Consider the following 15,124-nt stretch of genomic DNA (forward strand, 5'->3'; position numbering starts at 1 on the left):
TTGACGCATTAGGTGAACCTAAATCGACGTTTGTTTTTTGTATCATATTTCGAATTCAATTGAGAGAGTGCAAGGAGGCACAAACTCTGCCTAAAGCATGAACTAAACATGAGAGATAAAAACTACATTAAAAGTTTGCTTCCGGAAAATGCGACTACACTGGAAAAAAAACACATTGGATCTAGAGTCCAGACTCTTAAAAACATCGACAAGAAAAAGTACTCTTGATTCAATCAGAATCTAGCTTAAATCAAGAACCGAGCCTCTTCGCTTTGATTCAAGCAAAAATCCGATTGAATCAAGAGTATTTTTTCTTGTCAACGTTTTCAAGAGTCTGAACTCTAGATCCAATGTGTTTTTTTTCTTTCTTTTTTTCCAGTGCACAGTTAATGCTCGCAGTCTCGATTTCCGAACAGCTTAAATTGCTTAGCCATGAAAATGAAAACGCGTGTATTTTCTCCGACGTAATTTAGCTAAAAACAAACCTAAATGCGTTTTTGTGCATAGTACGCCTTCAATTACCACGCAGAATTCATGATACATCTATTTCAACCTCAAAGTAGCTTAAATTGCATACCCATCTGGATGAAGGGGTACGACTCGGGCTCTGTGCTGTGCGTACCTTTATTTCGTGAACCCTGAATCAGTATAAACCCATGTTCTCTGGGGCTCATCAGGAAATCGAGACACGTTCTTACGCTAAACTGCCGTGCTAGAGAAGAACGCCCTATGAGCATTCGAGAGTTACCAAGTTCCCCCCGATAAAATGTTTATTTTCGAGAAATATTATCAATATTTTTTTGAAATTTTCAGACTTTTCAGATCTAATTACAAAGAAAACTATCTGCGAATGGAGAAAAAGTATGCACAAATTTTCTTGAAAATTAGTGATTTTTCATAGGATATTTGACAACGTCTGAAGGCTCATACGGCGTTTTTCCTTAGCACGACAGTATTCATCCGCAACTTTCAACTTCCTCGCACGTCCAGTTGCATTTCGAAATGCGCTCGATCCTCGGGACATTTCGTCGCCTCTCTGACGTACGAACGTTAACTAATAAATTTCCACGTGAACCCTGTTTCACGTATAAACCCACGCTTTCTGAGGCTCATGCGGAACTCGAAATACGCTCTTACGCCAGAGGAGCAGCAATTTTGGCGGCCGAGCAGGCCCAAACCCAAGCCCCGGGGTCAAAAGCCGAGGGTGCATCGCCCATCACCAGGGTCGACCAGGGCCGCTGCAACGCGCCGCGACGCCCTAGCCCCCTCCCCCCCCCCCCAATCGCCACGCTCCGCCGCGCGCCAGTGCGTGTGCGTGGAGTGCGATGGAGAGTGTGATTCAGGATCCAGGGCGCAACAATGGTGATTATTCGAACCGAGGCGCATGCGCAGAGACTCGACTCGGGGTTTACAACCGCGCTACTACGACCGCCTCGGCCGGGACTCATTCGCTGCGGACTCGCGGAGGCTGCGCAGTGTGCCCGGGCCCAAAATCGATATCCTCCCATCCCTCCGCGACCGGAGGCCCCAGTGTGTGTGTTTCGTCACTGTGTTGTTTTTTTCCGCTCTTCGGGCACCCTCGTGCTTTCCGCCCCTCGGTGCAAGCTCTGCTCTCCTTATCATTTTTATAACTTTTATAATGTGTCGCCAGTCTGTCTCGCGTGTCCTTCAAACTTGCCGCCTTCGAGCGCTTCTTACGACCCGTGTTTGTTCTTCTGATTGTCCTTAAGCGTTCCCGTAAGGGATTTTTTTTTAGCTTCGATTCTGGGGCGTGGTGTCTGCCTTACCCCGGCGAAAGTGGCTATCATAATCGTGATTTTGCTCGTGCAAATTTTGTTGTGGCTCGTGTATGTGATCGTGTCCCGGTGAGATGGGTTTTCGGGAGTGATTTGTCGCCCTTTTTTGAGGATTAAGCTCCTGGATACGTTGACGATTGGATAAGGCTGTTGCGCTTTTGGGAAAATGTAATTCGGACGCGGATTTTGGTCTGAATTACTGGATTTGAGTTAAAACTTTTTGGTGAGTAGAAAAAAACACCTGTAACTTTATGATTCAGTGATAAGAGAGAGATGAAACACAATAGCCAGAGTGCATACAACAGTAAAAACACATAAAACTGCTTTGATTCCTACCTCGGTCAGTTGTATGCTCATTTTCTTATTTTAACTTTAATTTTTTAGCTTTTTCCCAGCTGACAATGGGCTAGTAATTGACCCGAGACGTCCTGGTTTGTTTATTCGAGATCCTTAGCCTTGTAAACCCATTTGTTTTGTATTTTATATATTTTTATTGTTTTTTCCTTCAGTTTATGTGCTTTTTTTAATGTTCATCAATAATTTTTTTTATGTTGACATGGGAGATTAAAACACCCTGTTGAACGCTAACCCATGATTTGGACAGAAACATACCATTATCATCAGTAATAGACAATAATCTTTGGTGTTAATGATTCTTTAGCTTTTTCGAATTTGGGGACTGGTTGGTTTTGTATGAGCGCATACGTAATCCACTGTCATTCGTATCGATCTCTATTTTTTATTACCCATATATTATCGTCCAAGATAAATTGTTATCATGAAGACAGTTAGTGATAAGTTCATTATCAGATGAAGGGACTGTAAAGTGAATTTCAGTTCCTGCAGCTGGAGCTGACGGGCTGTTTGCTGAAATTAATTAGTTGGTCTCATTTGGTGAAGTCGATCCAGCTGACCCAAATGGAACTTCCGGTTATGCACTTTCGAAGACGGCTTCATATGCAGTCATTATCAGTCAAACCAACGCGTTCCTCAAATGAATTCTAGTGGTGCCCGCATGACAAAGGCAAATCTATGGGCCAAACTTTTCCTCCTTTAAGTTATCGTAATTGTAATAATCATAAAATTCCTTTTCTCCAACAAAATTAAGAAACGGAGAGAGAGATCGAAATGAAGAAAAAAACTGTGAAATTATGTATAGCCCATTGAGGATGTGTTCAATAATTCGTGTCGCGAAACTTAATAGGTTTTAAGGCATCGTTTTTGCCTCTCTGCGTCTGTAATGTACGTATAAAATGTATGTTTTAAATGCATGGATAATGCTGTGAACAAAAAAATGGCATCGTCTTATCATCGATTTACCTGCATGTCCTAACATCATATGGAGAGGAATTTTCTCGATCTCAGTACGTTTTATAGTCTCTAGAACATACTGAGATTGAAAAACTCGACGGTTCATTGTCTTCTCATTCAGTTAGGGTATATTTAATTTTTATTATGCACCTACAGAACCGTTTGAAACGACGACGTATCGATGGCCATAGTGCAAAACCATGTAACTTCGTTTGCAGACTTCCTGTCATACTTTATTTTTTCTCTAGAAAACTAGTCAACATTATTTCTCTTAAACATCCCGGATTTTTCCTCTCTGAAAGCAGAACAATCCGTACACATTCCGAGCTGTAAAGTAAGGGTTTTTTCTCTTCGAAAAAATGAAGGAGGCGAGGAAATTTTAAGACACCACAATGAAGGTACTCACTTTAGCCATCGATATTTATGCCTTCTAAAAAGGGAGCTCCTCTGGAGTGCCTTTAAACTTTATAAGTATCTATTGTGCCTCGAGTGTTTAATGAACCAGTCCCTTTTATCTCCGCAACCCTCAGTGACCTAAGCAAGAGAGTGTCTCATGAAAAATTATTACTCTCCTAAGTGCAGCAAGTTTCAAACGAGTTGCGGCTTAAAAATAACAATGGCGAGAGCTGAATAAGACAGACCACATTAGCGCGTAGTATACGACAATAGCCTTTCTCTTTAGTGCATTCAGACTGCCTGCTTTATTCGCCCGGAAACCCTTAATAAGCTGCCTAATTGAAATCAATCCCCAAAAACAGTGGCTGCGCCCTCGGTCCCTCGGGACAACGCTGCCAGCAGGGATGTCATCATCCGCCGACTTTAAATAGGGTTTACGACATGTGGAAATTATGAAAAATAATAATCATACATTTGGCAACGCGACATTACTGGTAGTTGCCGATTTTAAGTCAAAATTTGTTAATTATCATTTGGATCGTGTTTAGCAAAAAGGAACCAGCGCAATTACAGTGTCGTAAGAAAGTTGCTTCTTCATAATTATCTAAAAAGTCTCCTAGACTAGTAAATAGTATTTTGGCTTACCACCAAAAAATTGTCAATTTTACAGGAAAACATTAGTGTAAATTCTAATACCGTACATATATTATGTATTTCTAAAAGAAAATAAGAAGTTGCACCATTTTGGAAACACTGTAATCGCGCCGGTTCCTTTTTGCTGAATGCGATCCAATTTACAAAGGCAAAACTTACCGAAACGGCATCTCTTTCCCTGTAATCCTTGTCAAGTTTACTGCAAAATTCTACCGTCATTTTGGTTCCTCCGCTAAAAAAATCTGAAAAATACAAAAACTGGTGGTGGTGGGTTGTCGAAACAACACTCGCGTGAAAATTTACTGATTTTCTTGGATTTCCATCGATCGGAAGGGTAAGTCTTATAGACGTCATGAAAATTTAAATATAATGAGATCTGTTGAAACATCGTGTTACTTTGCCCACTGCCAGCAGGGATATCAGTGGATGATGTCATTCATTGCGTTCGTGCAGACCGTGGTTTTTCTTTTAAATCGAACCAGGCATAAAGAGGAAATGCAGCAAAAAGAGGGTGCCATTTAGGGCCAAAATTGCGGTCGTATATTAGGCGAGGGTATCGGACGGTTAGACAGATCTCATTAATTGTAAAAAATATTCTGCCATCAATTTGATTTTTAAGACCCGCGCAACCGAATCGGACCGAAATATATTCCCGACATTGATAAAATAACAACGGAAATGAGAGCACCGGCACACAGTGGACCGAGTCAATCAGAGAGGTCTGACATGAAATTTTTAACTAAAACTGCAAATTTTGATGTTTATTTTTATTTATTTTTTGTTTGTTTGTTTGTTATTTAAAGGGTATCCCGGGATAAGCATGTCAAAATGCCCTTGTGAATGGATTTTTATTTTAACCATTTTAAGTCATCAAGGGGGTCCTAAAACTTAGGTTTTGGGGGGTTTTAGCCCCCCAACCCCTCCGCCCCCCTCAGACCCCAAAAACCGCTTTTTTGGGCTATTTTTGACTATGCTAACGTCATTTCCTCATAACTTTCGTAATTTTCGATAGAATTGAACCAAAATTTGTCAGAATCTACATCAATTAGCTTAGTTTGTGTAGAGAAAAATTCATTATCATCGGATAATATTTTAGCCCCTAAAAAAAATTCGTAAAATTTTTGAAAAAAATCATTTTTTTCCTTTTTTCGCGGCTGGGTGGCGTATGGAAACATGCACACAAACAAAAATTGTCTCTTTTCTTAATTTATACACCCAATAAGATACAGGAAAAATTTCGTGTTGATCGGAGTGGTGCGCCATACTTAAAAACGCAATTTTCTAACCTCAAAACGGCCTAAATGCAACCATTAGCCTCCTTTGATGACTAGGCGTAGAGAAATGTAGAGAGAAATATCCGGTTTTATCGTCTCACCTCTTAAGTGATCCACTTAAGTACCTTGAGTCAAAATTTCGAGTCGATCAGAGTGGTGCGCAACACCCAAGCACGCAATTTTCTAACCTCAAAACGCCGAAATTGCCCATTTCGGCACCCATTATCACTCCGTGTGAAAAAATAAGAAGAGGTACATCCGATTTTATTGTCCTACCTCATGAACTAGACACTTTAGTGCATTTAGTCAAAATTTCGAGTCGATCAGAGTGGTGCGCAACAACCGAACGCGCCGATTTCTAACCTCAAAACGCCGAAATTGCCCATTTCGGCACCCATTATCACTCCGTGTGAAAAAATAAGAAGAGATACATACGATATTATAGTCCTACCTCATAAATTAGGCACTTAAGTGCATTTAGTCAAGATTTCGTGTCGATCAGAGTGGTGCGCAACACCGAAGCACGCAATTTTCTAACCTCAAAACGCCGAAATTGCCCATTTCGGCACCCATTATCACTCCGTGTGAAAAAATAAGAAGAGATACATCCGATATTATTGTCCTACCTCATAAATTAGGCACTTAAGTGCATTTAGTTCAAGATTTCGTGTCGATCAGAGTGGTGCGCAACACCGAAGCACGCAATTTTCTAGCCTCAAAACGGCCAAAATGCCTATTTCGGCACCCATTAACACTCCGTGTAAAAAAAAGAGAGGTGGGTACATTCGATTTTATAGTCCTACCTCATGAATTAGACACTTGAATACCTAGAGTCAAAATTTCGTGTTGATCAGAGTGATGCGCAACACCCGAACACGCCGCTTTCTAACCTGAAACCTCCCAAAATTCCCATTTTGGCATTCATTATCAGTGTATGTCAGCCAAGATCCCGCTTGAAAATTGCATGATGCACATTTCAAAGTTTATTTTGGCACCCTGCCGCGTAGCAGACCCGGTCACTCAGGGAAACCTCTAAACTCCCAGGATATATATGACGGTAGGGAGGCTCGCTCATCCCCCACGAGGAAGCGTTTCCTCGTCCAAGCTTCCATAATACGTAGCGGTGCAATGAGCACTGGCAAATTCAAGTCAATAAATTAACAAGAGGTTAGAAAGAATCCTAAAGTGAAAGGAAAACACTTTTTTAGTAAAGAAACGGGGTTTTTTTTTAAATATAATTAATCTAAAACGGTAAATACGACTATATGTATAGTCGTATTTACCGTGGTCTAGCATTGGCCTGAGTGCACCCTTCAGCTCGCCCAGAGGGACTCCCTTCATGAATCCCCAGACACACCACGTGAAGTCTGACCCACTTCAAAAAAAAAAAAAGAAACCACACCTTCAATTTGTTTTTTGTTTTTGTTTTAACCTAATATACGTACAAATTGTTTCAGAGGTAAACAAAAAAAATTGTAATTAGCAAGTGTTTGTTGACAGAGTCTGTTAAAATGAACCTTCTTTGCCAAGAAGAAATCATACCAAATACCCACCAAATTAGGTCAAATTTATCTCGTGCTTCTTATTAAAAAAAATCTATCCTGTAAATTCAAACGCAAAATTGCGATTGACACCAGCAAAATGGAGCAACTTTAAACCATTGATCACTCGTCTTTATTTCTTGCCACTGATTTTTGTTTATTTTCCGATTTGTATATCATGTCTTACCTTAAGTAATAATTTTGTCATCTCTACAATTGTAAATATTAATTATATTTAAAAAAAAAACCCGTTTCTTTCACTCATAACACAGTTTCTTTACTAAAAAAGTGTTTTCCTTTCACTTTAGGATTCTTTCTAACCTCTTGTTAATTTATTGACTTGAATTTGCCAGTGCTCATTGCACCGCTACGTATTATGGAAGCCTGGACGAGGAAACGCTTCCTCGTGGGGGATGAGCGAGCCTCCCTACCGTCATATATATCCTGGGAGTTTAGAGGTTTCCCTGAGTGACCGGGTCTGCTACGCGGCAGGGTGCCAAAATAAACTTTGAAATGTGCATCATGCAATTTTCAAGCGGGATCTTGGCTGACATACACTGATAATGAATGCCAAAATGGGAATTTTGGGAGGTTTCAGGTTAGAAAGCGGCGTGTTCGGGTGTTGCGCATCACTCTGATCAACACGAAATTTTGACTCTAGGTATTCAAGTGTCTAATTCATGAGGTAGGACTATAAAATCGAATGTACCCACCTCTCTTTTTTTTACACGGAGTGTTAATGGGTGCCGAAATAGGCATTTTGGCCGTTTTGAGGCTAGAAAATTGCGTGCTTCGGTGTTGCGCACCACTCTGATCGACACGAAATCTTGAACTAAATGCACTTAAGTGCCTAATTTATGAGGTAGGACAATAATATCGGATGTATCTCTTCTTATTTTTTCACACGGAGTGATAATGGGTGCCGAAATGGGCAATTTCGGCGTTTTGAGGTTAGAAAATTGCGTGCTTCGGTGTTGCGCACCACTCTGATCGACACGAAATCTTGACTAAATGCACTTAAGTGCCTAATTTATGAGGTAGGACTATAATATCGTATGTATCTCTTCTTATTTTTTCACACGGAGTGATAATGGGTGCCGAAATGGGCAATTTCGGCGTTTTGAGGTTAGAAATCGGCGCGTTCGGTTGTTGCGCACCACTCTGATCGACTCGAAATTTTGACTAAATGCACTAAAGTGTCTAGTTCATGAGGTAGGACAATAAAATCGGATGTACCTCTTCTTATTTTTTCACACGGAGTGATAATGGGTGCCGAAATGGGCAATTTCGGCGTTTTGAGGTTAGAAAATTGCGTGCTTGGGTGTTGCGCACCACTCTGATCGACTCGAAATTTTGACTCAAGGTACTTAAGTGGATCACTTAAGAGGTGAGACGATAAAACCGGATATTTCTCTCTACATTTCTCTACGCCTAGTCATCAAAGGAGGCTAATGGTTGCATTTAGGCCGTTTTGAGGTTAGAAAATTGCGTTTTTAAGTATGGCGCACCACTCCGATCAACACGAAATTTTTCCTGTATCTTATTGGGTGTATAAATTAAGAAAAGAGACAATTTTTGTTTGTGTGCATGTTTCCATACGCCACCCAGCCGCGAAAAAAGGAAAAAAATGATTTTTTCAAAAATTTTACGAATTTTTTTAGGGGCTAAAATATTATCCGATGATAATGAATTTTTCTCTACACAAACTAAGCTAATTGATGTAGATTCTGACAAATTTTGGTTCAATTCTATCGAAAATTACGAAAGTTATGAGGAAATGACGTTAGCATAGTCAAAAATAGCCCAAAAAAGCGGTTTTTGGGGGTCTGAGGGGGGGCGGAGGGGGTTGGGGGGCTAAAACCCCCCAAAACCTAAGTTTTAGGACCCCCTTGATGACTTAAAATGGTTAAAATAAAAATCCATTCACAAGGGCATTTTGACATGCTTATCCCGGGATACCCTTTCGAATGGTGCTTTTAGAAGAAAATTTTACAAGGAAACCAATGGAACCACTTTTACAACCTCAAAGTTTTGTATAAACAGAGTTATAAGCTTTTAAAGTTTCCGAATTTTGTCAGACCTCTCTACTTGACTCGATCCACTGTGCGGCGTGGCGCAACACGAATCTAATTATGATCAGCCGAAAGCCCAACGGCTAACCTCTTCTTGGTGTGTCGAATTTCTCGGTGTGAATTGCAGTGCATTTATTTTCTTTGGGTACCCGTTCACGTGAAGCTGAGGCAGAATGATCCACTTATTCAAGCTTTACATCAACCTAATAGTTTTTCAGAAATTCAGGGAATCGTTTCACCTCGGGAGCCCAGGTGCGCGCATCCTCATGCTGCGCCCTCTAATTTAACCGAGCAATCTCCACGATTAAATAGTACCTAACGTATAGTTTTCGACGATTATTAGGTACCTATTCTATATACCGCACGCCGTAGAGTGTAAACCCGCAATCCGAACATTCTGATGTGGCCAAAAATCCTCGCATTAAATATGTATTCTTGAGGAAGAAATGAATATTTTTTTCTGGAAATTTTCAGATGTTTTAGATGCTATTGCGACTAAAATTCTCTGAAAAATCGGAAGAAAAGTATTCATGAGTTTCTCTTAAAAAATATATTTCATCAAAGGAAGTTTGACATTGTTAAAAGGCGCATGCGGTATGTTTCTTTAGCACGGCAGTGCGCATATAACTTGCCGCCTGGAGTACCAATATTATACCATACCGTACCTACTTTTGATGGCCTCGCGGAGATTTTTCTTGGTAGTTTAAAAGTTTACACCATTTCCCTAAAGGCGATGTTTTATGGTCTGTATACTTCCGATCTTTCATTCGTTATTTTCTTCGAGAAATTAAAGCGTAAGTTCAGACTAAATGCACCTGTATATACATTTAGACTGGTAGCGACTTACACAAATCATGTAGATTTTCCCCCTCGTGAAATCGTGGGTCGATTATGGATTTAAGGTCTTTATTTTCTGTAATAAGACCCTAATCTTTCTGGATTATCCATAAAACCACCTATCTGTTCGGAAATGTAATGCCGTTTATGGTGCTTTTAAAGTTAACCAGAAATTGTAGTTTCATATTGCAAAGTGTAGTCCATTTCAGCCACATCCATCAGTTGAAAACATACTCGCTAACTAGTCAATCGCCATCCACATTAGATAGAGCCTATCGCCTCCGTCGAGTATCTTAACTGGAAATCCATAGTTTTGCAAAAAAATTCTTAATAATACTTTTGCACTGTAAATTATCGCAGAAAAAACCCGTTTAAAAAGCTTTTGCGAAAAAAGCTACAGTGGAAAACGTTAAAACGTGTCCATTAAAGAACAGTAAAACTCTAATTCATTTCAAACGCAACGTCTAATTTTTTCAAACCATCAGCCGAACCAGATAACTCATTTTTATTGCCGGCATCAAATGTTTTTCTACATCGAACCCCTTTAATTCACGCAATTCGGCCACGAGTAAAACGTTGCTCTTGGTGCCTACCCTCCTCGGGGGGCCTATTTTATTCAATCCTCCGGATCCAGTTTTAATCTCGAATTAAATTACGCATTAAACGGGGAAACCTTTTAAGCGGGAGTGCGTGACCGCTCTAATTTGTGGCGTCAAATTGATATAATAAGTAAGCGGCAAGTTATTGTGCCGGGGACCGCGGGGGTGGGGTGCCCCTCAGGGAGAAGAGGAAAGGGTCATTCTAGGCGTCACCGCTAGACAATGTGGCTCGGCCCTCCGTTGTTGCCATTCAGTACGATAATCTCACGGGTCACTATAAAAGTTGATGTTTTCCATAATAAAGCTTATTTTATGTTGTTTCTTGATGAAAATTCAGAAATTTTTAACAAAAATAGTAGCGTTGCTTAATATCGCGCAGTACTCATTTAAATTTAGATTAAAATTTTAACATTACATTCAATTCTAAAATACTCCCAACTCAGTTCCTTCCCTAAATGCGACTTTGTGTGTTTGTGTTGATCTCGGTCTAGTTAGACCTGCGATCAACAAAAAGACATGTTATTGTCAGTACCTTAATGCAACTATTCGTGCTCGATTGATGTCCATATTGCATACGCAAAAATCTGAAGGCGTTTTGACTTACTGCACATAGACTGATGCAGTTTAGTCGATGGACACAAAGGCGCGTCGATGTCAGCGCCTTGATACAACTATTCGTGCTCTATGGATGTCCACATTGCATACGCAAAAATCTGAAGGCGTTTTGATAATCCTGAGGCTCTCTACGACACGGCGCTGATTGTCGATGGCGAAACTTCGCTCTAACAGGCAAGGAGTGTATAATGAGCGTCTATTTCACGCTCCTCTTGTTAAAGCGTCCTATTTACTTATTAAACCACTTGATTTGCACCATCCTAAATCTGTTATAGATACGAATGCGTTAAAAAGAAAATCAAGATGCTATTGAGTTGAGCGCTCGCGTCATCGGTCGATACAGTATTTCCAGCCCTTAAAATCTGTCCTCACGAAAAATCCAAAAAAACTGAGAGACATTGGCTTAGCAATGCTCCGTGCCTTTATGCTATAGAGACTTTTTAGTATGTAGGTAAAATCATCACCAAGACAGGAAGATTCTCCTCTCTGTGTGCCTTATCTCCTATGTCTCGATATTCCATCAACTGACTAAAGATGTGGTCTGATCTAACTACAGCTATAGTAGTTGGTACTTAGGTACTTGGTACTATGGTATTAACTACAGTGCGAGAAGACATTACTATCATCGCTGTAATTAATTCTACTGCAATCTTACTACCGTCATCGAGTTGCCTCCATCTACCATTAATCGCAAAAAAACTAAACATTTTGTCAGGAGTACAGGAAATCGTAATCCTTTTTTTGAGGTGGATTTGAAATAAGTGGCAGCGTCTGGCCGAAGCGATGAGGTTAGTCTCAAAATTTGGGATAAACGCTGGCAATTACCAGAACCAACGAGGCCTATGCACCGCGGCTACGACGTTCTCCAACACTCACTGATGAGTGATCAGTCCACTTTCGATGACTCGAGTGGAGGCCCTTCTCAATTCAACCCCCCTCGAAGTCTCAAATTCGAGCGGCCCGCATCCGTAAATGGACGTATTCAAATCAAAAGGAACTATCTTCATAGTGACCTGGTCCCCGAGGCCCATGAAAATACATGCATGACAGGGCTCTTGTCATGATGGATATAGTTCCCTTCGATTTTGATACAACCAATCGTGATCGAGATTCACGATCGAAGGCCTCGTTTAACCTGTCATTATGCGTTTTCATCCATGTTTCTGACTCGGACCTCGAAAAGGCGTCCATAAAATAATCGAACCATGCTCGCTCTCAAATTGGACTCGGAAATCGTATATTTGTAGAATCTCGCCCGAAAACACGCGAAACTCTCTTGTCTTCTGAAATCTCTCTCCCCGAAGAAAGCATAAAATGACCATGTAAAAATATTTTATGGCACTTGGTATTTTGTGTAATTTTTTTTTCTTTGGGTAATAAGTAACAAAGAAATGTCAGCTGTTTTCATTTTTATTGAGGCGATTGTTAACCAGCTAACATATCATGTCTTAAAATCTTACAGCACAATACGATGAAAACAAAGGTTTAAAGTGGGGAAACTGGTTGAAAAAGAAAGAAAAAAGGAAAGACAGGTAAAACACAAACATTTTGGTAGATTAGACTCAGATTACTACCAAACGGACACTTAAGAGAGTGATTTAATTTTTTTTTCTTAGTCTAATTTTTATTTTTTTTCAATTTGTTGCGTTTCTCATTAATATAATGGCCTGAGTAATCCGATTGGACCGACATTGGATTTTTTGATCCTTTTTACCCTATGTCCCTCGCATCGTAGTCAGTTTTGTTTTTATCGTATTGTGCTTATGTGTTATGGGCTGCTCATAGTTCCTTTGTCAGAACCCTCTAGAGTGGTTTTACTTTTTTCTTCTTCGTTTCCATCCTGAATAAATTCAATGTGAATAACGCAAAATCTTGGGCTTTAGGGAATCAGACGGACAATTTTTGCCGAGCCAACAAGTTCCGTGCCCTTAGTTTGTTCACTCTGCAGTATTTCACTCTTCGCAACCGCTGTTAATGCATATTGCTTGTTTCGCCTACGTAACGCCACAAACACACATACATTACCTGTCTTGCCCACAGCTTTTATACCCCATTGTTGCAGATCTCGGGTCTCATACATCTACTTAGTTCGAAGAACAAAATCATACTCTTCAAGTCAGGTTTTAGGTATCAGGACTCATCGTTCCAACCAGATGTTTGCTTTAAATTGCCGAAGTTTCTTTTTCTCTTTTTAACCAAATGTAATATACGTTGGACTGAAACAACCAGTCACTCCAAACCGATATGATAATCCTTCAAGCTTTTTCCCTATCTATCCTTCAGTTTTGAACTAAACGCTTTGTGTGAAAAAAAAATGAAAAAAAAAAAAAAAACACTTTGCGCGATACAAAAACAGCCAACGGCGTGGAATTTGGCAATTCAGTCAATTTAGCGTTTTTTTCCGGTAACCCTCGTAAACAGACAATACCTCAAAGATATATCCAAAATACATGAGGATGGTCCTCTGCTAATAGTGATTGATTTAAATAATAACCAAGATAAGCCCGCATACCGCACACTGGAAAAAAAAACACATTTGATCTATAGTCCAGACTCTTGAAAACATTGACAAGAAAAAATACTCTTGATTCAATCGGATTTTTGCTTGAATCAAAACGAAATCCGCTTAAATTTAGAGGCTTGGTTCTTGATTTAAGCTAGATTCTGATTAAATCAAGAGTACTTTTTCTTGTCGATGTTTTTAAGAGTCTGGACTCTAGATCCAATGTGTTTTTTTTCCAGTGCACACTTAACGTAACGGCCTTTCGAAGTCGGTTTTTTTACACGAAGAAACTTAAAACGCGTAAAATTTTTCGTAGAATTTCGCGTAGAATTTCAACGTTTTGTTTATTTTCTTTTTACTTTAGAGTGGCACCCCCACTACTCGCAAAGGGAGTGAAATAGTAATAATACACTGCTGTACTTACTAAAATATTGCAGTACTGTGTACAACTTTTACAAAAGTTACTACGAATATTTCATCATCCTTTACTTTAGGAACACCTTATACTGACGCAGGCTCGAACGCGTGTGAAGTCTGAGGTGATTGATAGTTTCAAGTAAGATCGCCCATAGTCGACCTTATTCTGATGATTCTATCGATGAACATTTTATTCAGGAAGGAGTCGATCGAGTCGATGTTTGGTGATTAGGTACTATTATCATCATGATGTTTTTCGCTTCTTTTTCTTCCGATCAAAGTATTTGAATGTTTACCCTCTCGCTCGCTCAAGTCTTTGGACTCTTTTGAATACATTGCCGCTCGATTTGAGAAGAACTGACAAACGATGTCCGAAGACCAATTAGTGGACACCCTCGACGACATGATTAATTCATTTCTTAGGCAGAATTGCCGCGACGTTTTTTTCACGGGAGTGAATTATAAATCTCTTATCTCACTTCGTAAATATATCGATGAATTAAGTATATGAAGTACGTATTCTACAGCGGGTATTAAGTTTTCGCCCTCCTGACATAAGGACAAAACTGCCAGTGGCGTGTTGTGCTGTGCGATTCATCGATTGATCTGCCATTTAAACCTATGGAAAAGGATAGATATACAGGGTGTTCGCAACGAACAGCTTAATAATCGATTCTTTACCGTAGCTTCAAATGGGGAAATATCGAAAATCGATCATTCACGTCACGCCACTGGTAACTACACTTCTCGATGAACCCTGTCGCCTTTATGAATTAATGATTTTCCAGGCTCATCTCTATGTGTAGTTACGCCTTTTGTTAGCCGAGCAACGAAATTCCTGTCGTTTTATATGCGCACTTTGTTCTACGATGTATAAAACAATATGAATTGCCGCTGAGAATTCCCCAAGAAAATAGGATGGACACAATGCATTCATAAATCTTTTAAAAAATTAAAAAATTAAATTTTGTCATTAGGAAGCGAGGGAGTCTCATTGTATGTCAAAAGGTCAGAGTTTGCTATATTTTATTTTTTAACTCTGGTCTTCAAATATTGGCCAATGCATTGCATAATCTACTTTTACGCACAATAAAATTACTTGAAAAATG

General features: G+C 39.8%; 1 protein-coding gene across 5 annotated transcripts in view; it reads left to right on the forward strand.

Moving 5' to 3' along the window:
• LOC109034001 (breast cancer anti-estrogen resistance protein 3 homolog) overlaps positions 1-15,124 on the forward strand; it is a 186,479-nt gene that overhangs the window by 105,540 nt on the left and 65,815 nt on the right. Inside the window, exon 1 of one of the 5 annotated variants that reach the window (XM_072302717.1) lies at positions 1,388-2,019. The exons of the other annotated variants lie outside the window; for them this stretch is intronic. The gene's annotated coding sequence lies outside the window, so the exon portion shown is untranslated. Of the gene's footprint in view, positions 1-1,387; positions 2,020-15,124 lie in introns of those variants that run through there. 5 annotated transcript variants of the gene reach the window in all.

The sequence above is a fragment of the Bemisia tabaci genome, chromosome 7, assembly GCF_918797505.1.
Source record: "Bemisia tabaci chromosome 7, PGI_BMITA_v3".
Taxonomy (NCBI): Eukaryota; Metazoa; Arthropoda; class Insecta; order Hemiptera; family Aleyrodidae; genus Bemisia; species Bemisia tabaci.